Source organism: Lissotriton vulgaris, chromosome 1_1 (assembly GCF_964263255.1).
Source record: "Lissotriton vulgaris chromosome 1_1, aLisVul1.2, whole genome shotgun sequence".
Classification (NCBI taxonomy): Eukaryota; Metazoa; Chordata; class Amphibia; order Caudata; family Salamandridae; genus Lissotriton; species Lissotriton vulgaris.
Genome location: NC_141685.1, coordinates 829,631,584 through 829,654,487, shown reverse-complemented (window position 1 = coordinate 829,654,487; position 22,904 = coordinate 829,631,584). Strand labels below are relative to the sequence as shown.

General features: G+C 46.0%; 1 protein-coding gene across 1 annotated transcript in view; it reads left to right on the top strand.

Annotated features, from left to right (window-relative positions):
• The first annotated feature begins 11,878 nt into the window (after window positions 1–11,878).
• TLCD4 (TLC domain containing 4) overlaps window positions 11,879–22,904 on the top strand; it is a 288,746-nt gene continuing 277,720 nt past the window's right edge. The window contains exon 1 of the mRNA XM_086957321.1: window positions 11,879–12,324. The gene's annotated coding sequence lies outside the window, so the exon portion shown is untranslated. The remainder of the gene's footprint in view (window positions 12,325–22,904) is intronic.

Here is a 22,904-nt window from a genome sequence, read left to right as displayed (position 1 = left end):
ACTCATTCGTGTTGTAAAGCTGTGCGATATAACAGAGGGCGAAGTGTTGCCCTATGTGATGTCTTAGCAGCGGTGTTAAATCCCGCGATGTGTTGGGCACGATGTAGGACCGTACATCCATATAGAAGAGATGGCCAGCATAAACTTTGCTAGAATCCATAAGGATGCAAGGAAACTTCTCAAGGCCTGGTCAGGTTTACAACTATCTTTCTTAGGGAAGTCTAATTTAATTAAAATGAGTACACTGCCAAAATGTACATACCTATTTAGCTCTATCCCGTTAGATTTTAAGACAGAGCAGATATATAAGCTGCAAGGGGAGCTATCTAGCTTCATATGGGCAGCCAAGGGGGTAAGAATTCAATGGATAAAGCTAAAAAGAAACAAGGCCCAGGGAGGTATTGCCAGCCCAGATGTACTTGAGTACTGCAGAGCCTTCCAGTTCAAAAATATAAGGAGACTTCTGGTTAAATGGGAAACATGGCCAACATACTTGAAAGCCCTAACCGGCCCTGACGGGGATCATTATCTCTACAAATTTGGACACCCCAAATACTTCAAAAAGATAAAACTAAAGACTTTGAAATCAGCAGCAAAAACCTGGTATGGAATAAGGACGACTCTAAAAATCCCCTTCTACAGCAAGTGCGCACCAATGTGGGATTCTCCTGGCACTCCCGACTGCCTAAAAGACGCTCTAGTGACCCCCCTGAGGGATGGAAATATAAACTACTGGGGCCAGTTGATAGAAAATAACAAAATCATAGAATGGGAGACCCTAAACGATAGGACTCAGGGATCGCTAGCCAGATTCAAATACTACCAATTAAATAGTTGGATAAAAGACATAAAGGAAATATTGAATGGGGATGACGACATTGAGCAAAGGCTATTGAACACACAAAAAATTTTAGATGAAAATTCCAACTTGGTACTGGGCCCTTATAATAGCTGGCGAAACAGAATACAAAGCCCCACATGCAATCTGGGGAAAAGCCATGCCAGGGCTAGACATTTCACACTACTGGAAAACCTCAATGGAAATTTTTGGGCGTGTAGTAAAATCCGCCCCATTGAAGAAAAAACACTTTTTCACGGTGCATAGATCATATTGGACCCCAAAAAGATTATCAAAGTTCAACAGCAACAATGCAAATAAGTGTCCTAAATGTGGGGATGAAAAGGCAGATTACCTGCACATATTCCGGGACTGCATCCAATTGGAGGAATTCTGGGAACAGATTGGTAAGACTTTCTCGGATGTTTTGGAACAACCCATAGAGGTAAGCATGGAAATGGTTATCTTTGGGATTTATAATAACACACTCATTCCTAGAATGACTAAGGACCAAGAAAACATCACTTTCTTACTAACATTGTTAGCCAGAAGGGAAATATGTATCAACTGGGTAAAACCCTCACCACAATTACACAGTGAATGACTAAACTCCATACTAAGGTTTTATAAACTAGACAAGCAGGGGAAGGATAGTAAGAAAAACAAATTTTGGAATATTTGGGAAAGGTACATCCACTTGAACGTCAGGGCGTCCAATGATTAAGACAAAGGTAACAACGATTTCAAGCTGTGCCTTGAATTGAGTTGTCTGCATGACTTCGCACCCCCCCCCCCTCCCCCCCAAATCGTGTGCCTGAAGATGGACAAAAAGGGCCCCCAGGGGACAAGGATAGTTTTCCCATACTGGCCACCTTATGGTTGCAGGGTATTTGGTATAGAACGGATAAAGGGGCCTCTGACTCCTCCAAACTTCTATACTTACTGCTTGATGAGGACAAAAAAAATATATAGCAATCCAAACTGTAATTGTTGCACCAACTAAGAAAGTTGACAAGTGTCTCAGAGTTTGTGAGCCTACTGGAACCAGGAAGACCTACTTGCCTCCTGGTTCACTGCCGAAATCAGTAGGTGCTTTTCTGAAGTTTGAAGAGTCACTCAATCAAACTGGATCTTTCTTTGACTCTTCAAAGGGGAATCTGGGAAGGTCATCTTCTCGCACTTCACTGTACTGGTCGCTGCCTACATACACTCGACCAGGTACATCTGCCTTGGAACTACTCTAATGGAAAACTATATGAACTCCCGCAGCAATCCTGTAACAAAGAAGAACTCGGAGGAAAATATGGGCATGTTCTCTGTGGGCAGCATCCATCTTACATCTTGTAAACGCCATTCTTTCGCACAGTAAATGTTCACAAATTATGATGGCTTACTCTAATGACAGGTGAACTGGCAATAGTTGTTTTAATGTGTGTTCTTGGTCTAATTATCACAAAGTATGTTGTAGCAGTGCCGTATTCAATGATGAGATGCGTTGCATTTCTTAAAAAATAAACCCCAAGGGTCACCCACCTGCCCCAAAACTCTGGTCGTAATTTATATTGGAAAGCTTGTAGGCATCTCTTGTGGACGCTTCATCCAGCCAGGGCATGTGAAGAGGGAGTTACAGGTGGTTTGGCTTCCATGTTGAGACTACAGGGTGATGAGGGTCACAAGTTTGCGTGGTACCTCTGTGTCAGACAGCCCACAAAACGTTGGTAAACTAAAAAGTCAAAAGGCTTTTTACGGACAGAGTAAAACATGATGGTTATATTTGTCCGTACAAGGAGAGGTACCAATTTGAAAATAATCAAAAAAAGAAGCAGACCAAGGCCAGGAAGCATTTCATTGTAATTTCTGAAACTATAAACCACGATCCGACATTATACAAAAAGCATAGCAAGGATAACTGCTCATGGGGGTTAGCTGGGGCACAGTGGTCTTCCCTATGTATTCAGGTAGAACACTGGGAGCACAAAGGGGGGGATGTCTCCAGAGGCTTCCTGTGTGGCGCTCAAGAGGGTACGCACAGAGGATGGGATAGTATAGGGATTTCAACGCTAGGGAATATCACAGCGAAAGGAAAGTTGAAGACGTTCCCAGCCCTTAGGAGTGAATATCGCATGCGCTCTACGTAATATCTTAAATATGCCCAACTGAGCCATGCGCGGCGAGTGGAGGATATCCAGGTGGACGCACTTCTGGAATATGCGCCTTTAGAGGGCCGTCTACTACAGGAACACATACCTCAGAGAGCGGTGTCGCTTACATACAGGACCCTTATGAATAATATGCCAGAAGATTTGGGAGCACTCAGAAGGAAATGGGAAAGTGAAGTGGGTGACATGGATGAGATAGACTGGGACACGGTCCTCATGCATCCCAGAGAAGTAGCGATTAAATCCCGGTTACGGTTGATTCAACATACTCCATAGAACCTATTTTGACAGGGTGCGCCTGTATAAAATGGAGAGGATAGGAGACACAAATTGTCTGAGATGCGGTAGAGAGGGGGGAGATTTCTTCCACGTACTCTGGCTGTGTTCACAGATACAGGCATACTGGGGAGAGATACTAAGTGAACTAGGTGAGGTACTGGAAACCACTTTACCAGCAGACCCCAAACTAGTACTACTTGGTATAACTAATGATATTGACCTCACCCGCCCATTGTTGATTTTCTTGACCCTGACACTAGTGGTAGCAAAGAGAGATGTGGCAAAATACTGGGGGGCAGCCACGACACCGGGGAGTGAGGAATGGAGAAGAGGCCTCGACCTATACATGACGGCTGAACGGGTGACATACAAGGCGAGGGGCTGCCCGAAAAAGTTTGGCAGGGTTTGGAATAAGTGGAGAAAATATCATGGTCTTGATGGGGGCTTGTGAACGGGGGGAGGGAGAAGGAAGTACACTCAGCTGCGGGGGGGGGGGCATGGGAACAAGGGAGTCATGGAACGACGAGGCCTACAGATTGTGAAGGTGAAAGGGTGTGTGTTAAGCATTGAAACATTGTTTTTCCTGGGTGGGGGGGGGGGGTAGGAAAGTGGAGGGGGGCAGGCGGGGTATTGGGGCCGATGATGACATGACTGTTTTACTATACCATGTTAAAATGCAAATAAAAATGTTTATATAAAAAAAAGAGGGCACGCACAGAGTGAAGGTCATAGGCGGTCTCCACGATAGCTGGTTACACTAGGCAGCAGGGACCAAACAGTCTTGAACCATGGGAACTTGAAGCCGATTACAGCAACTGGCAGAACCAGGGACATACATAGCTGGGACTGGGAGCAGGAACTTCAGGAACTTCACATGGTTACCATTTATGCGACATTAGCAGAAAATAATCTCAACAATGCATCTACCTTAATAAACATCCCTGTTCCTCTAAAATAAATTGTTTGCTATGAACTTAGAAGAGAGTTCAAAAGAATAAAACGGGTACGCTTGAGGTGGGAGATCCTGGAGCAATCATTAGATAAGGGAGGTCTAGCAGTCCCTGACCTAGAAAGAGTTCAAATGGTTGCCCGAGGTTACTTTAAGATATACTGGTACCTGCACCAACCCTCTCTCCCTCACCTGGTAGTGAAAATAGAAACAATTAAAATGGGCTCCCTGAAAACATGCTTAATGCAACCGGCCAGACACCACAGGCAAGTGAACTGGCAGGGCTGATTACTCTCTACTGTCCCTACATTCCTTCGCCAAAAATCCTGCCAATCCAAAAACCTTTAAAGAACTAGCTATGGAAACTTTGCGTAAACATGGAATGGAAACTATGGGTCAGCTTTTTGATAACAGTCAATTAATTTTCCCTGGCTGTCACCGTCCCTTGGAGGCCTCTCAGGATCGGTTTGCTGCTCAAAATGGTCCACCTATTGACACCCTTAATTCCGACATGCTATCATAGCACGGAAGCTTAAGGTGGTCAATCGGGGGAAGGAAAGGAAGGGGACAGCAAGGAGCGAGACCTGAGGAAAGAAGAACACCCTATTACAAAACTATATATTACTATCGCAATGCAGTTCTCATAATTTTACAAACGCTACACTTCTATACCTGTAAAGAAAAATAACACAATCCTTGTAGTGACTTCATAAGCAGAAGGATCAATTTTCCTCCTAGCCTCTAACCTTTGCGCCAGGCTTACTGTGAACATAAACCAAATGATTAGATCTTACTCATAGAAAAAACAACAGGCAAACTCAAATGCCCCCTATCTTTCACTAAGTACCCAACACAGTATTTGCAAGGATCCACGTCACAAGGGAGGGAGGAAGGATTCAATGTTCATCCTCTCACTGTCCCCTTCCTACATAAATAAATAAACACACACATGCACCATAAAACAGAATTCCAGATTAAATTGAAAGATCACTTGTTGTACAATAATGTTCTCATAATGCAATGTGTGTAATCAAGCCGAATATCTTGCTGAAAGGGTATGATTTAAAACATAAATTCCTTATACCACCTGGTAAAAAAAGTTTCTGTGTCCAGTTACCAGAACGGGTATAAATTTGATAAGCCTCTTGGTCGCAACTATAAGCCCAGCAACCCGGAAAGCAAATACAAATGAAATTACCAGACTACATTTTGCTGTTACTGAAATAGGCGGCGGACTCTTTCTATTATGGTGCACTCAAAAAGCAGGAGTTGGTGTCTGCGACACCCTTACCGCACCAGGCGTGGACCCAGCACCCCACTCACGAAGGCCTGGGCGAAATCCTGATACCGGTCAGGAGACTGCAGCATCTTCACGAATAATCTGCCCCGATCGTCTCTGATTCCCAGCATTCATAGCGTCTTCAGCGTGCCGTGTCGTCACTTCCTGTGCGTGCATGCAACGCGCCGCACAGGATTCTGGGGATTGTAGTCCCGCTTCCTATGTTCGCCGCTCCACCATGCCCGTAGCGCCCGACTTGCGGTGGCTTCTGCTGGCTCCTCGCTCTGCTTCCCTGCGGCGCCTGACACCCGCTGCGGTACGAGTGTTTGAGGTAAGTGTGTAACACTGGCATAATTCACAGCCCCCAGACACAAATTCCCCTAGACACATTCACATACAACAGAATCAGAAATGTGGTGAAATACTGGTGTCAGACATTCCCATGGGAACCCATAGAATGTACCTTGTTGTCGAAGGTGATTACAGTGGAATATAGTGGGAGGTGGATTTTGCCATCAAAATATATCCAACAACCTTAGAACCCTGACGAATGTTGCGGCAATGGCTCTATGGGACAAAGACCTTGGGCACCTCTGGTACGTACACAAATGGGCTTACTGCTGTGCGCAGCTGCAAACCATCTCAATAGCCTACAGACAATAAGCTGCTGCACCTTAATTTCTGGGCAAATAATAATAATAGCAGAATTTATAGGAGCGTGAACAGTTACCTCAAGCAGAGGTGTCCCGGCGCTGAGAAAGAAACATGGGTGCGACAGCTAGACCTGCAGGTGTGGTCCTGAACTAAGGATCCAGACTAAAAAGCCACGTCTTCAGGACTTTCCTAAAGACGGGCTCCGATTTGATCTGCCGCAGAAAGTTGGGCAGCGCATTCCAGAGCTTTGAGGCCACGGTCCCAAAGGATCCGCCTTCTTGAACCTAGGGACGCTCAACAGATTCAAGGGTCGTTACATCTCAGGGTCCTATTTTGTTTGTAGCTACACAAATGTAGTTTCAAATAATTAGGGCAGTTTCCATTGAGAGACCGGAAAGCAAGGGTAAGTGCCTTGAATTCTATTCTCCTAGCCACGGGCAGCCAGTGGAGTTTCTTAATATGTGGTGAAATGTGTTGCCGGAAGGGTCCTCTCCTTATCATTCTTGCTACTGCATTTTGGACTATTTGCAGTCTTTTAATCTGGTAGGCTGGCAGACCTACATATAGGCTGTTGGCATAATCCAGTCTTGACGTCACCGTGGCATGTACGATCACCCGGCGGCATTCCTCAGGCAATACTTGGATAACTTTACGCAGGCTTTTTAATTTCCCAGAACAGGCCACAGACACCTGCATAATCTGGGCTGAAAGGGAGAGGTCTGTCTCCCATTTAACCCCTAGATTTTTTTCCGGTGCTGCCGGGGTAGGTGGATGGCCCATTTCCTGGGGCTACTAGAGCTCCGTGGGTGGAGGGCAAATATTCCCAAAGAATAGTACCTCCGTTTTACTGGCATTGAACTTCAGCTTATTATTGTTCATCCAGTGAGAGATGTCTGTCATGCAACCCTTGACGTTTGCTAGGGCTGTGTCTTTTTGTTCTTTAAATAAATAAGATAGACCCCTCCAGATCAGATTAATACCCTAGATATCATGTGACGCAGGCAAATCTTAAGTACTTAGCATGGGAATGTTTACAAAATAAAACCTTCTGGATGGAGGGATTCCAAATACTTGAAAGTGGCGTTGGACAGCGGGCTTGCTCCGTGAACATTGCTTTGCTGGGGTATGTTGAGAAGACTCCGAAAGGAATCCGAATTCTGATGGCAGTACTGTTTCTACTAATCAAAAGAGAAATTCCAATGCACTGGATAAGAGGTCTGGGACCTACTGTCGCCAGATGGCTAAAGAATGTTTCTGTGTGTAATACAACTTAGGAAATATGTGGAGACATGCAGCAGTTGAAATCCAGGGCAAAAGATATTTGGCCCCAACTGAAAATATTTAGCTACTGTAGACAAAGCGAATTGACTCAGCAGACTTTTTCAAATACACGGGCAGAATCTCATGTCAATAAAGATTTATGGACAAGCAACCTCCCTCACTAGATTATCTGGTATGGCTGTAACAATAGGGAATTTTAAATATGAAATGTGCAATGGTATGAAAGACAGATGTTGAACAGATCAATGTAATCACTAGGAGTAATTGAGGCACCTCGAGAAGTGTATCAACTGCAGATGTAATTAGTACTGTATTACTATCATTAAATAAAAGCTTTAAAACAGCCATTGCATCTATAGGAGCAGTGGACAATATGGCACATCAAAATCAACTGGATTCACAAAAGCATTCCGGTACCAGTGCACATTGTTATGGGGGCCAGGATATGGCCTTTGGCCAAGCACTGTAACCAATGCACATTGGGGCCAGCTCAAACTATCAGTGTGTTCAGAGTATGGCCTTAACAGGTGCTCTTCACGCCCTGAAACTAATGGAGTTTATGCTGGAATCAGAGACATATTTTAGGTGTATAGGCCATCAAAATCTCAACTGTAGTGTCTGTTGCAAAGAATGCAAAACATGAACCCTTCACTGCAGATGAGAGACGGAATCGCTTACCAGTAGCAAATCTTAAGTATTTTTTTTTGTTTTAAAAGACCATTCTCCACATCTCTGTGATAAGGCTGGAGCTGGGTGATGAGAAATCTGTAGGCCAGGGAAAGAGAAAGATCAGCTTCATGGTTCTGGGGAGCGCACTCTTGTCTCGAGTTCACAATAGTAACTTTTGCTCTTTAACCTCTGCCTCAGCACATTCTATGATCATGTGTCTGTGCTGGTTAGATTTTAGTGACCAGGATTGAGAACTAGAGCCGAGCTCTCATGCTTGAAGGGGTACATCGTGTACTTTCTCTTTACAAAGTGTCGCTAATGTCAGCTCACCAGGCTGTAGAGGACTGACAATGGACTGGCAGTGGTGACAGCGATACCATTTACATTGGTAAAGGGAGCCTTTATTGTTTTGTCCCTGCCTGACAGAGTTACCTCCTGAGCCATCCCACCTTGTTAAAGTGGTCTGCCAGTCCCATGCCACTGGGTCCTTTGCCTATTCATGGCAGAAATAGATCTTAAATGCGTTTGTGCACCTGTCTGTGTGTGTAAAGGATCTGGGTGTGGAGCAAGTGGAACACAAGTGGGCATATCCTCATAGGAATCAGTTTTGTTACTTGCTTCATTCAAGTGGTGCATAAGATGCTGGGTTGGGGAGAGCCCAGATAGCAGATGTGAATTCAATGGCTCCTCCGGGACATTAGAGGGGCATCTCTCACAGGATTTTTCCAGCTTCACCCCACCTCCTTACTAGTACACTTTGGCAAAGATCTTGGCTGGACTAGTCAGCGTGGAACAAGCAAAATGGTCAGAATTGCTCCGAACCGGTCTCAGAGCACACTGTTGTAATTCACAATTTGTTAGACCTGTCAGCCTTAGGGTGGTGTTCCCCCAAACTCTTTGCCTGCTTACCTCCTCTTTTTGCTGATTCCTTTTGTTGGCCTTAGGACTCTGAGCACTTTACTACTACTGACCAGTGCTAAAGTGCATGTGCTTCTCCCCTAAATGTGGTAACTTTGGTGTATACACAATTGGCATATTTAATTTACTTGTAAGTTCCTTGTAAAGTTGTATACCATATACTCAGGGCCTGAAAATTAAATGCTACTAGTGGGCCTGCAGCAGTGATTATGCCCAACGTGCCACCCACACAAGCAGTCCTTTAAACATGTCTCAGACCTGCAACTGCAAAGCCTGTGTGTGAAGTTTTACTGCCACTTTGACTTGGCATTTAAAACTGTTTGCTGAGCCCTAAACTCCCCTTTTATGACGTATATGTCACCCCTAAGGTAGACCCTAGGTAGCCATAGGGAAGGGTGCCATGTTAGTAAAAAGTAGGACATGTACTATTAAGTTCTGCATGTCCTGGTAGTGAAACCCCCCTGAATTAATTTTTCACTACTGTGAGGGCTACTCCTCTCATAGGTTAACATTGAGAATTTCTTAATGCACTTGTAAGCTGTAATTACTGGTTAGAAAGGAGTAGCTATATCATATGTCATATCATTAGAATGGTAATAAAATCCTCTTTACTGGTCAATTTGGATTTGATATTACTATTTTAGAAATGCCACTTTTATAAATTGGACATTTCTCTGTTCTGTGTGCCTGCAGCCTGTCTCAAATACACATTTGGAGTGAGTGACAGTTACACTTTGTGCATTCCCTCTAGACAGCCACAAAAACAAGAAGGTTAGATGTGTCTGAGTACTCCCTTGTATTGTAATGGCTCTTCCTTGGCAGGAAGGTAGGGAAGGGCTGACGCTTACACCTGAATAGGCAGTCCCAGTCCCCACACAAAGAGCTGATTATCCCCTATAGCTAGTCTGAGGCCAGGGCTGGGAAGAAGGGGCTTCTGTGGACTTCAAAGACCCTTCTTTGAAGTCACCCCACTTCAAAGGTACTACTGAGTATAAGTACTGGATCTCTGACCCCACCAAATCAGACACTTCTGGACCTGTAAAAGAACCTCTGACAGAAGAACTGCAATGCTGCCACATAGACTGTCACTCTGCTGGACTACTTCTCTGGAAGAACTGCTTTTTGTTGTGCTGCCATGCCGCCTGCTGCTCTCTGACTCTTCAGAGGGAGAGCTGGGCTTTGCCTTGAACCCAGAGTGATCTCCAAGGGCTTTTTGGCCTGCCTTCTGTTCTGGAGACTTAGGGCTATCAAGGTTTCTACCCCGGCTCTTGTGCCTGGTTCAATGGAAGTAGACCCAGATACATGCACCAGAGAAATCAATGCATCTCCTGTCTGCACAACGCACTTGGAACAGCCGCATTGCATCCGGAATCACTACTTTGGAACCAACACATCTCTGCCACTGCATGGAGTAGATTGATGCATCGCCCCGCCAGCGTGGATTAACCCGGCTCATTGCCTTCAGAACCGCCACACTTGGAACCAGCACTTCGCTCAATGGACCTGACGCATCGCCGCAGTTGCATGGAGAAATCCGCCGCAACAACTCCAAACCCCACTGCGTGGGGATCATCAGTGCATCTCATACAGCGACAAGGATTAAGGTACTTTTGCTCGCTGGGCCCTGCGTGTGATCCTGTAGCCAGCCTGCTCACCATCGTGTGTGGCCTGAGCTCTTGACTTTATTCCGATTGGGGGGCGACTAGATAACTCAGTTTGGTGCTTATTGCTTCTAAGCCCTAGAACTCTTTTTATTTCTAAAAAACTTCATATATCGACTTCTACTCATTGGATTTCTGTCGTTTTTGTCTTATTTTATTTATATAAGCATAATCTATTTTCTAAACTGATGTAGAGTCTTTATGTGGTGTTTTCATTATGTTGCACAAATACTTTACACATTGCCTGTTAAGTTTAGCCTGACTGCTCTGCTGAAACAACCAGAGGTTGAGCACAGGTTAACTTTCATTGTGTATCTTACTTACCCTGACTAGAACTGTGGTTCCTGTTGGACATGGTACATACCTCTGCCAATCAGAAACCCAATTTCTAACACAACTCATGGCTCAACATTTAGTATAAATATAGGGCAGAAACTTCCAGGCAAGTTGCTAAGTACTGTCAGCGTGGAGCATACTACCTTAAATCCAGCTAATGGGGTGTGCCAACAACTATCACCGGGCGCAGGTCAAGCCTGCAAGAACTACCACCAAGGACAGAAATGCTCTATGTAATTGTGACTCAAAGGGGTTGGGGCGCGAACAATCTCCTTTTTTGGGACAGGAACAATAACTTGTGGGCAGATGGGTGAACTCAGCCGGAGAATCGCCCCCCACCCCCACCGCGCGGGGCCAAAGTTAATGAGGTGGGGATGTGTGTGTGTGTACTTGGTTTTTTCCAATTGAAAATACGAGCATTTCCATACCAGAGTCCTCCCAGTGGGGATTATTTGCGCGTTAGTGAAGCACAATGGATATAAATATTGTTTGCAAACATCAGTGAGCCGCACCAGCGGAGTGTTTTAGGGTTGTCACCTTGTCAATATTTTACTGGCATGGCTGGTATTTTCATGTCAGGTCCAGTAGAAAATAGGAAAAGGAAAGAAAGACTATCTTTTTCCTATATCTAAAATAAAAGAAACGGAACAAAAATATGTAGAAACAACTTCAAAATTATTTTAACGCTGTCTAAAAGAATCTTATTTGAGTATAAAAAGGAACAGAGGAGTAATTACAATGTTAGACATTATTGATGTACCGGGCCCTTCATAATCTTAAACATGAACGAACAGCTGCAACCTTTATCTGACAAAGACGACAACCCTAGTAACAATGTGCAGTATCTGCTACATTAATAATTTAACAGGGTGACTGGCAGGGTATATATGCAGCAGTGCATGCTCGCATCTACAGGCCCCGAGATCAAACCCTTTCCTAATATTTGAGAGAAAAATGAGCGAAAACCATTGCTGACTCACTAGCAGACAGGGGTGGCAGTGGAAGAGGGGGATGCCGGGGCGCAGCCGATGTACAAGCCGCCGGCCCCTTTAAGACGGCAAGCGCCGAGTAACTCAATCTCCTCGCCCAGGAAGAGCAGTGCTGGGGCTCCCTGTAGCCTGGCAGGGGCTCCCTCTCTCTCCAGCGGTAGCAGTCACCGCGCCAAGCATCCCTGTCACTGGTTCACACTGCGGCAGCTGATGAGAGCAGGCGGCGAGGAGGAGAGCCCTTCGCCACCTTCTGCTGCTGCACGCGGCATGCCTACGGGCTGCACGTCGCTGTAGACGAACCCCTCCACTCAGGTAATGCATGGATTCTCCCCAATAGTAAACACTCTTATTTTATCAACAGCGCGATCATATTCCTCGCCCTTCTGGGTAGACCAGCACTGCTCATATCCATGATGCAGTCACCTCTGGGCTGCAGCACTCGTGGTGGGGGCTTAGACTCCCCAAGAACATTTAAGAAGGCCAAACAAGCATTGGCAAAGCTAATAGGTCTCGCCAATACAAGAGCTATTGGCTTTGGCAATGTGTTTTTGCCATGTTGTACACCAGTGTTGCTGCTGTTCAGCATGGCAAAAAGTTAGTGATGTGGAACGTCCTAGTGTGTAGTGTGGGGAGTAGAGTGTCGTAGACTGGATTTGTTTCGGGTAAAGTGTTTGAGAGTGGAGTAGGGGGAGTTGAGTGTCATTGAGTAGACAGGAGTAGATTTTAGTGGCTCAGTGGTAGAGAGTGTCGTAGAGTGCAGTGTCATAGAGTGGAGTAACCTGGAGTGGCGTAAGTACAGTGGGGTTGGGAAGGGTGGAGTGGATTGAGGTAGTGGGCGGATTGGTGTGGGGGAGATTGTTTTGGATTGGAGTGGGGCAGCTTGTTCTTGATAGAGTGGAGCAGGTTGTTTTGGGTTGGAGTGGGGCAGATTATTTTGGATTGGAGTGGGGCATATTGTTATAGACTGGATTAGGGCAGACTGTTTTGGATTGGAGTGAGGCAGGTTGTTGCAGATCGGAGTTGGGCAGATTGTTGCAGATTGGAGTGGAGCAGATTGTTTTGAACTGGAGTAGGACAGATTGTTAGCAGATTCGAGTGGGGCAGATTGATTTAGATTGGAGTGGGGCAGATTGTTGTGGAGTGGGTCAGATTGTTTTGGATTGGAGTGGGGCTGATTGTTTTGGATTGGAGTGGGGCCAATTGCAGTGGAGTAGATTGGAGTTGGTGAGTTGGAAGGATTATAGTGTGGTGGATTTGAATTGGGGTGAGTGGCTTGGATTGGAGTGGGGTGGGTGATTGGATTGGTCAGTGGTGGTTTGGATTGGGTAAGGCGGATTTGTGTGAATTGTATATCTGTATTATGCTGGATTGTCTAACGCGTGGTTGCATCGTTATTCAAGATGAGTTGACTCTAATTGAGTTGACGCTAATTTGTTGGGAGTCGGTAAGAAAAGATAATTCTTTTAATTTCTATTCAGATCTTCCTTCGGGCTTCATAGATTGCGGTTTAAGTCTACTTTATGCCACATCGCTGGTATTAAGTTTAGGTTCTTTTTCTTTTAGTATTGGATACACAGATAGCCCAATGGTTTTGAAGTTTAATAAGAAGGAAGCAAGGCGTATTGTTTTGTATTTTGAATGGATGTAATATAGACATTTTGGATATAGGTCAAATTTGGTGTGTACTAAGTAAGCACATACAGTGTTTTTTCTCCCTTTCTTGCATTTTTAATATGGTGATAGTAACACTCTTGCATGTTTTAGTATACTGGTCACTGGCGATCTATTGTGAGCAGGCAATATATTTAGTCACAGGTTGTATAGATTGTTTTGTTGGATTAGTGTTGACAGGAGTCATTATTCCTTGTGCAGTCCTGAAGATGGTCTTGCGGACCTTTTTGGCCATATAAGACCGAAACATTGACAATGCACTCTTATTTAGTTGAAAGATCTTTAATTTATTGACATTTCATCTGTATAAATATTTGAATGTTTGATCTAATGGACTGTTATAATGCTTACGTCAAAACAATTTGGATGTTTTGTACAATGAATAAAATATAATGAGATAAATGAAGTAAAAACATTTGGGATATTTTGTAAGAAAACATGATTTGTGTTAAAGCATCATTTCAGAAAAGAATCTTTTTTATTTTTTATTTTACTTTTGCATTTAAAAAAATATCTAAAAAAAAACAAGAGATTGGGACATCGACGGTACATGGGCCGTCTGTGTCCCAACACCAACAAAACAATCCCAACTTATTTACCACCAACTTGTAGTTGGTGGTAAATAACGAATCCTTAACCCAAAAATGCACTCACTTGAGTCCTCCCTACATAGGATTTAAGGATTCAGTAATTTACTGATTCCTTAAATTAAGGAATCGGTAAATTACCGAATCCTTAAATCCAACCTTATGCATTGCAAAGGGCTAAATACCGGTCGGTAAAGGGAAATTTACCGATTTTCGGTTGTTACCGAACGGTATTTGCCCACCTACATCTAGCCCTATATTGATAAAGTGCAGAAGAAAGCTCAATTGAATTTTTCTGATGAGCTGAAACATGTCGACCTGACCTAAGGATAATCCAGACACTTAATTATAGTAGTCCTGTAATATTATCCACCTCATTTTTAAACATACCCTGGGCCACTGGGAATAAAATATCATATAGTGAGTTTCCCAGAGGTATTTTTAACATCACCACTTTCACTATATCATCACACAAAAACCAAAAACCAGCTCCACTGTAGTCAGGTGTCGCAGCACAGTTGGGTAGCATTCGGCTACCCAACTGGGAACCCAATGATGAAGCATGACACCAACTAGGCTGGTGTGCGAGGGTTCTTTTAAACAATTCCTGTGGTGTCAGACACTATTTGGTTAACTTGTACCACTTTACGAGACGACACCCGAGGAGACAACACGCAAGACCAACCTGGCGAAGGTGAACACTTTCATCACCTGTGCGGATGCGCATTTGATATCCCTTTGCGCTGGAACATATTCATCTTTCAAAAACCTGTTCAATCTACCACAAAAATAAAAGGATAGCTGCCATCCCAGCATCTGGAGACAGGTGCCATCATAATAGCTGGAGAAATTTGTTCCAACTAATAAAATCCTGTATACTATACTACATCCCATCAATTCGCCCTGAAGAAGTCCTTTGGACGAAACGCGTTGGCTACTTTGTGAAGACTGAAAATAAAGAAAGAAAAGAATACATAATGGCTTACTGATATATTTTTTGACCTCTCTGATATTGCTCATTGAACATTTTATGGTGTGCCGAACTATTTCTTTGAACTATTTGGTTAACTAGTCACTCTCTAGTGGCCCGTCTCTGTTGCATTTAAATAAATACATATAACAGTAGTGCAAAGCACACCACGTTCCCTCCCCCCCAGTGTGACAACATATGTATAGTATATAGTATATTGCTTCATACAGTCAGCCAACATTAATCCACACTATCATACAGTACATTGTTAACATTACTCAGGTGAATCCAGAACTCCAGCTGCATCCTGAGAACTGGACAACAAATTGGCGGTCAAATGTGACAGACATCTTTGGGCCTGGAGGGGGCAGGGAGTTCCTCCGCATGACATGCCAGCTGCTCTCTGCAGAACACCAGGTCTTTAATCCAGTCTTCAAATTTTGGCGCCTGTTTGCCGTCCCATGTTTGAGCCACTTTCCTTTTTGCTAGTAACAGGGCAATCAGGAACAGCCGTCTGTTCTTTGGTTTTAGGGACTTCACCAGCCCCAGAAAGCAGATCCAGGGCAAGCAGTCCATTGTCTCTGTCACCATATTTGTTAAAGCTTGCGTAACCAACACCCAGAAGTCATGTACCTTAAAACAATCCCAAGCCAGATGGCGAAAATCAGCCTCATGTATCCCACACCGCTAACAGCTAGCTATCTCCCCCAGTCCATACCTGTGAAGCTGAAGGGCAGTGTATTACAGTTGTTGGAGGTATTTAAAGTGTATTATGCACAAATTACAGTTAGCTGTTAGATGTCTGGTCATGTCACAGCAGAAGACCCAGTCGTCCTCGTCAAGCGCCTCACCTAGTGTCGTTTCCCAGCGCACACATGCTGGACTGGAAGTGGGCGCCGTATCGGCTTGTAAGGTATTGTACAGCTGCGTGACCAACCTACCCCGTGATGGCCCTGACAATAGTGTATGTAAAGGGGCTAACATGGCTGGTTCAGCAGGGTGCTTCCTGCAGCCTATAATACGCAAAGACTGACATTGGGAGAGAGCCGTGTCGGTCATTTAATTCCGCCATCAAAATAAAGCTACCCTCCGGATAGACATCACTCATTGTAACCATTTTCGCGAGTGTGTCCAGCGTTTGTTTTTCCTGGGTGACCGAGAGTTTAGGATGGTGCGTTACTGGAAGAGCAGGGGCATAAACAAGCTGTCCGCCTGCATGCCTCGCCATTGCCCGCCACGCCTGTGCTGCACAATCTGCAGGACACATGTCTCTAAACGGGTGAGAGAGCTTTGTCTTCGAGATAAGGGCCACCAAGGGTTCATGAGCCATATGATCTGTCTCTACAGCCACATGTGGAATAAACGGGAGAGGAAAGAATCAATAGTGTGCAAATTAGGCTTGTGCACACAAGAAATAGAAGTATAGATCAGGGGCTGAAAATCCTCCCTGCGAATACGGCCTGGTCAGCGTCCCCCAGCTACATCTGGAGGCCTTGTTTGCCCAGATCAAGCGTAGTAATTACGAACTGAGTTGAGAGAAGAAGACCTTTGTTAATTTGATAGGGACATTAGCGAACAGGTACAGAAACCGAGGAAGAATGACACTTTTTATTATTGCTATTCTATCCGCTAGGGAGAGAGGCAATCGCAACCATCTATTCACTTGGTCCTCTGTAGCGGACAGGTCCTTACCAGTATTCTCTTTCAGCACTGTCTCTGGATCCGAGTGCACCCAGACCCCGAGGTACCTCAAGGGCTCCGTCGTCCTTTCTAGAGGATACTCCATAGGGAACTGTAACGTGTTCGGTGTGAGGGGAAAGACAGACGATTTCCCCCAGTTGATTCTAAGCCCAGATAAGTGTTCTTATTTCAGTTATGCCCGGATGAGTGCATGTAAGTTCTCCTCTGGATCGCGAATATATAAAACCTTGCCATCTGCATACATGGAAATGATCAGGAGACGTTGGCTGAACTGCAACGCTGCGCTCGCATATCTCTGTCTCATGACACAAGCCAACGGCTCCATCACGATGGCAAAAAGAATGGGGGACAGCGAGCAACCCTGTCTGGTCCCCTTATGATTTTTAAAGGGTTGCGAGTGGCAATTATTAATTCGAACCCATGCCATTGGTGCCGTGCAAAGAATCTCTATCCATCTTAGAAATGGAAATGGCAGACCCATCCTACGAAGTGTGGCAAGCATATACCCCCATCTGACCAAATCGAAAGCCTTAGCGGTGTCAAGCAGCACCGCCACTGCTCTGTACTCCGGGTCTAGTTGGTGCAAAACCGCAAACAACGTGCGCAGATTGTGGGACGTTGAGCGAGAGGGCACAAAGCCTGATTGGTCTGGTAGAACCATGACCGGCAATAGAGGGAGTAATTTAGTGGCAATCATTTTAGCAATCATTTTAGTATCAATATTCAGCAAAGAAGGGGACGGTACGGCTCGCAACTGTCTGCCCATTTCCCGGGCTTCAGCAACATAGCGATTAACGCTTCTCCGAGTGTGGGTGGGAGCACGCCTTTTTCATACGCTTCACTATACATATTAACCATATGAGGGGCCATTAGATCGACATACTCCTTGTAGAATTTCCCAGGCAGTCCATCAAGACCCGCAGCCTTACTAGACGGCAGCGACACTATGGCATCTTTTACGTCCTCTACTGTGAGTGATTGCATTAGATACTCCTGTTGAGCCTCAGAGAGCCAGACTAGTGCTATCTCCTCAAAAAAATCACAGATTCCTCACTGTCTGTGTCATCCCCTGATCCACAAAGAGAGGCATAGTAGTCTCGGAAGCAGCCCAAGATACCTGGGGAGTGATGATGAATTGTCCCATCAGGCCCTACTATTTCGGTAACATACACCTGAGATCTCCCCCCTTTGAGTTTTGCTGCCAGTGTGTGACCCGGGCGACCACACTCACTATACAATCTACCCTTCCAGCGCCGAGACATGTGCTGTATTTCTTGCTCAGCTGTCTCATTATATGCAGTCACTAGCGGCCTGGTCTCTGCCAGGTTGTATGCGTTCCATGTGTGATTGTACTCCCTTTCATGGCGCATTATGTCACCCTCAAGAAGTTTCATACTGGAGCGTAAAGCCTTTAGAACCCCAGCCTGAAGCCCAATGCAGGTCCCTCTGATGCTCGCCTTGAAGGCTTCCCATAGCGTGCCTGCTTCCTCGACAACCAACATTCTCCTCAAAGAACAGTTCTATGGCTTGTTGTACTCCTTCCCTAAAGATCTGATCCAGTAAGGAAGATGGCTGCAAGCACCACAGCAATGGTTGAAGATGCCTGGTCGGGATGTTGATATCCAACACTACAGGGGCATGATCTGAGAGTGTTTGCGGCATATATTTAACCCCATTTAACCAAGGCGCCAACGACCCAGAGATAATCCAATAGTCCAGCCTGGACCATGATTTGTGTACCGCCGATATAAAGGTGCCCTCACTAGTAGCATTCGGATGTCTATCTCTCCAGATATCTCTCATTTGAAATGTATGCATAATATCATGTATTACTTTACTTGACCGTTTTCCCTGCCAAGGCGTGTCAGCGCTTATGTCAGTATCTGGGTCTAAGTATGTATTCATGTCACTCCCCATAATACTAGGTCGGATTGCATTTGGAATAATTTAGTTTTGAGGCAGCGAAAAAGTCAGCATCATCAACATTGGGGCCATATGTGTTTATAATCGTAAGCACCATTCCCGCCAGGTTCCCAAGCACCAGGGTGAAGCGCCCTAGTTGATTCGATTCCGTCGATAGTACCTTGAATGGACCAGTATCATTACCCTCTAGCATAGTTGGAATAAAAAGCGACCGCTTTTACCATTGCCCATCTGCCTCCTACCCTGCCCTTCCCAACCTATGTCATGTGCATCTCCTGTAGAAGAGCCAACTGGACATGATGTCTGTCTAAATAAGCTCTGTCCATCAACTGTGTTTTTTGCAATGTCTAAATAAGCAAACACCTGCCTGATTTTTTGCGGGTTATTCAGTCCCCTAACGTTCCAGGTCACCAGACCAATATCACTTTCTTTCACCCCCAGTTGTTGTGTAGAGAAAATGTTGCACTTGTACTGTTGCGCGTGCTGTGAACCTCTAAGACATATGTTCCTGCTGTACCTATTGCGTCACACTTTCAAAACAGATAAACCCCACCCACTTCAGCATCTCAATCATGCCAAAGACATGCCCCCAGTAAAAATTTTAAAAACTAGCAACCAGCGTGGGTAATATCCACACGGGGGACAGCCAGGTACCCTTTCCCCACATGCAAAGCAGGCGTGGCTAGGTGAAATCACTGGGAACCCACCGTACTCGTGCGTGTAGCATCACTTAATCCATTTCAACCCATCAGCAGTAATAGACCTCATTGACGTTTATCACACTATTGGTAAGTTTGACCCTGATGCGGAATCCTCTGTGACAGAGTATAGCACTGTTCTATAGGAACCCAAGCTATTTGCACGACCATTCCCTTCTCATAATCTGCTCTGCTGAATAACCGAAGCCTCGCACAGCCACTGCCCAGAACCCTGTTATAAGCATAGAACATATCCCATTGGGTTCATCCCTCTGTAGAAAAATGCCAGGTGCCATGTCCTGAATTGCTAACTATACCACAAACATTAACAGTATATAACATTGTGATAATCAACAGTTATGGCATAACGACATCTAAGAAATAGAACATGATATAGAGCAGAAGTGAACGGTAGTACCCCCCCAGTCCCGGGACAAACCCCTTAAATATTGTAAGGCATTGCGGTAGGGTAGAGCATTGTCCTGACCTCACACAGAAGCACAATCTTTGTGGCACTCACACCCCAACCATGCTGCCCAGAAGGCCATTGCCAAACAGTTAGTAAGAACTTAAGCACTTATAGTCCATGGGGCAGCCCCCCCACTAACACAGACGGAGCCACGACTCCCGCACGTCACCAGTAGGAGCACCCCACTGGCCAGGAAGCGACCAATGATGGAGGTGGCACCGCCACCTCACAGACACCAATCCAATGTCCTATGAGGCAGGAAACACTCTTTAGTCTTTCGTGTCTGATCTTGCTGAATGTGTAGGGGATGTGTCGCTCTTTGACGCTTTCTGTTGAGATGAAATCTGCCTGATGAAATCCTGTGCTGCCTTCTGAGACTGGATGGAACACCTTTACCTTTCCGTCCATCGTGATCTTCAGATTGGCAGGATATAACATTGCGTATGGTATCTTCAGTGCGCGTAGTTTCTTTTTCACTTCAGTACATTCCCTATGACACCACGTTGCCCTGATAACAAGTGCTCTTCTTTTCCCGTGCCAGCCGAAGGATCCCTATAGTTTAGGATCTTTTCAACAATAGAACACAGTGGTGCTCCCTGAGGCGGCTTGGGCGCCAATGAACGGTGTACGCGCTCCACAATTAGCACTTGCGATACATTCTCCGCACCAAACAGTTCTTTTAGCATTGCCTCTACATAGTTCTCGAGGCTGCCCATATTTATACTCTCAGAAACACTAGCTATTCGTAGGTTGCACCGCAGAGAGCACGCCTCCAGGTCCTCATTTTTAGCTCTGATGACCTCCAGGAACTTCTCCATTTCCCAGCATTGGCCCGTCATGGTACAAGATTCATCTTCCACCGTTGATATTCGTTGCTCAGCCGTTGTGAGTCTCTCACCCTGCTTATCCAGAGTGGCCTACATTTTGTCCATCTGAAGGGACAGTTCGTCGATCTTGCCATTAATGGCTTGTAGGCTCTGTTGAATGACCTGCAGCGTGACCTCTAGGGTGGAGGACTGTGGTAGCGGCTGCTCCAGCTCCGTGTCTGAATGCGTGCCTGCCGGACGGGACGACCGACGGGAGTCAAAAGATAGTTTTGTTTGTTGCTTGTCTGTCTTACCCATGCTGGTAGGTAAATGAGCAGGCTCAGGTACCCCACTCTGATGCAGGACTCTGTGCTCAATTAATTTGCCCTAATGGACAATGCCCCGTGATCCTCTTTCTTGGAGGGCTTGTCCAATGTCCGGAGCCGCCACACCGCCTGCAGTTGACTGTCACTGAAACTTGGCTGTAGGTAGATACTACCGTTTCAATGCTTGGCAGTGCACTTCCGATATCTCCCTCCAAGTGCTTCCCTCCAGACTGAGAGGCTCGTCGTTAGGGCAGCGTCAGTGTGTGCAGGCAAGGTGTAGAGCAACAGGCATCTATAACCCACTCACCAGCCAGTTCAAATGTCCCATGCACCCGTCTTCAATGCCTGGTTTCACAACACTCGGGTATCCCGACCAATGTTGAATTGTTGTCTCATATGGTACTGTAAGTGCACACACCATGATCATTTATAGGGCACACTGACACTGCAACAGCATTCTCCACAGCAGTGGCTCAACTCCTTTAACTGTAGAACAAAGGTCGCTGTGGCACTCGTACATTGCCGCCACTCAGCGGAGCTTGAACCCGTACTCGCACCGTCTTGGCACTACTGGAGCACACCAGGACCCGTGCTTAAGGGCTACCACAATGCACAAGCACCTGGACACGACAGGACTGCAGAGATGTCTCGCCGTCTTTTTGTTCTACAAGTCGGCACCTGGTATGGCAATTCCTGCAACTGACCAGTTTTCGCGTGACTGCTAGGCACTGCAATCCACCGCCTTCCCCACACAGTCCACCACGCTCATCACCCCAGGATGTATGCAACAGCAGATGTCTACAGGACTCACTTCTGCAGGTAAATGTAAATGTAATTTGCACTTGTATAGCGCCTATCACACAGGGGTCTCTAAGGGCTGTACGAATACCGCTGTGGAACCCTTCCTGCCCTGCTCTTGTAAGGTGTCCACTCCTGGGCACCCCCAAGGTGAAGCCAGGCATCCTAGCGTTGTTAGGGCCGGTGTGGAGATTAAGCAAGCTATTGCCCAGAGTTGAACCCATGATTAGGGTACGCACTGAGGCGAGAATTATCGGGTCCGCGGACAAGGAGCCCAAGACCCTGCTGCGACGGGGATTGAACCCTGATCCCAGGCCAGACCTCTGCCTCAGGGTCTGCCGCTCTAATCGGTGAGCCACACTTCTCCAGGTGTGCGGCACCCCACGCCATTCACAGTCCTGGCGCTTCTTCAGACTGGCGGGCAGGCGATGTGCACGCTGGAACAGTCCATGGAGCTCCAGTGTAGCGTTACTTCAGCTACGGCGCCTGAATAGACACAGCAGGACAGGCGCAACGTTCAGCGCTCAGAGTTCACTCACCCGTTTAATCAGGCAAGTAGCCACCAACGCAGCCATACCTCGCTCCTGCTGTCGCAGCGCACCGTTTCTCATAAGCCCTGAGTTATGTCGACCAGATGGGGAAGGTCACATATCCGACAGTCCTGCTAGCAAGATTGCGCAGCAATGTCAGTTGCTCCGCGGCCCCAGAGCGCTTGTTATCCTGCTCCTCACCCGCTCAGCAAAGGTTCTTCCCAGCCACCATCTTGGTCTCCCTCGAGGTCGAGGCTGGAGCTTTAGTGGCACAATTTTGGCTCCACATTCATGTAGCCTGGTTCTGCCGCACAGCAGTCTGCTCCCCCGGGCTTTCGACACAGAACGCTGTTGGTGGTGTAGTCCCATGATAAGTGGGTCCGCAGATAATTGATGGATAGTTAGCCCGACCG